General features: G+C 70.5%; 1 protein-coding gene across 1 annotated transcript in view; it reads left to right on the forward strand.

The window, feature by feature from the left end:
* Window positions 1-220: 220 nt before the first annotated feature.
* LOC130587424 (PAN2-PAN3 deadenylation complex catalytic subunit PAN2-like) overlaps window positions 221-1,273 on the forward strand; it is a gene marked incomplete at its 3' end in the record, with an annotated part of 14,659 nt that continues 13,606 nt past the window's right edge. Inside the window, exon 1 of the mRNA XM_057388394.1 lies at window positions 221-349. The remainder of the gene's footprint in view (window positions 350-1,273) is intronic.

The raw sequence follows: 1,273 nt of genomic DNA on the forward strand, positions 1-1,273 counted from the left end.
CGTGACTCTCGTGAGAGGCCGCAGACAACACCCGGGGGTCCCGGTGGTCCCGGGACTATCCTCAACACTCCCCCGCCGCGAACCAACCGCTTTCAACCTTTTTTGACCCCGGCGCCGCCCCGTCCCGCCGCGTCTCTTAGTCCCGCCCCCCTCGGTCGCTGATTGGTCCGCTCCCCGCGCTCTGCGCTGCCATTGGTCGGCCGGCGCGGGGCGGGGCCGGTGGTACCGGGTGAGGGGCGCGGTTGCCGTAGCGACGGCGGGAGCGGCCCCGGTCCGGCCCGGCCCCGGCAGCGCAGCGGGAACGAGCCCGGGAGCGCGGCCCCGGCGCGGCTGTACCCGCGGCGGCTCGGTAACGGCTCGGTAACGGGGCGGGTTGTAGGTGGCGGCCTCGGGYTCGGTGAGAGCGGCCGCTCGGACCGTTCCCCACCCGGGACTGCGGCCGCCGATACTGCCGGGTGTGATCGGGGTCGGCCCGCGGTGATAAAGGTGGCGGCGGGTGCGGAGTTGGTCCGGAGCCCCGCGGGTGGGGCGGGACGGGGTCCGGGTGGAGCCCTGAGCTCCCCGAGCCGCCGGTACCGGCGGGGATAGGCTCTCCCGGAGGCTGCTCGGTGCCGTGGGGTCACTGCCCGGTGTCCTGGGCTGCTCCCCGGTGCCTCGGGACACTGCCCGGTATCCCCGGGAGGCTGCCTGGCACCCTGGGGTTGCTTCTCGGTTCCTCCGGATGCTGCCCGGTGCCCTGGGACCCCTGCCCAGTACCCTTGGCTTCTTCCCGGTGCCCTGGGACCACTGCCCGGTGCCCAGTGACCCCTGTCCACTACCCAGTGACCCCTGTCCACTACCCAGTGACCCCTCTCCAGTACCCTGGGACCCCTTCTCAATGCCCAGGGACCCCTGCCCAATGCCCAGGGACCCCTTCCTGGTGCCAGTGACCCCTGCCCAATACCCTGAGTTGCTTCTGAGTGCCCAGGGACCCCTTCTCAGTGCCCTGAGACCACTGCCCAATTCCCAGGGACCACTGCCCGGTACCCTGGGACCCTTTTCTGGTACCCAGTTACGCCTGCCCAGTACCCTGGGTTGCTGCCCAGTGCCCAGTGACCCCTGTCTGGTGCCCAGAGCCCACCCAGCCCCCTTTCCCCAGCCGTGCCAGGGCTCTGAGCCCATCCCACCAAAGGGACTTTACGTCCCCAGCCCAGCCAAACCCCACACATCTCCCACCCATCCCCGGACATTCCAGCAGCCCTTCCCGTTCACACCGGTTCCGAGAAATCGATCA

This window comes from Malurus melanocephalus, unplaced genomic scaffold (assembly GCF_030028575.1).
Source record: "Malurus melanocephalus ecotype Western Australia unplaced genomic scaffold, MMel_1.1 scaffold_1897, whole genome shotgun sequence".
Taxonomy (NCBI): Eukaryota; Metazoa; Chordata; class Aves; order Passeriformes; family Maluridae; genus Malurus; species Malurus melanocephalus.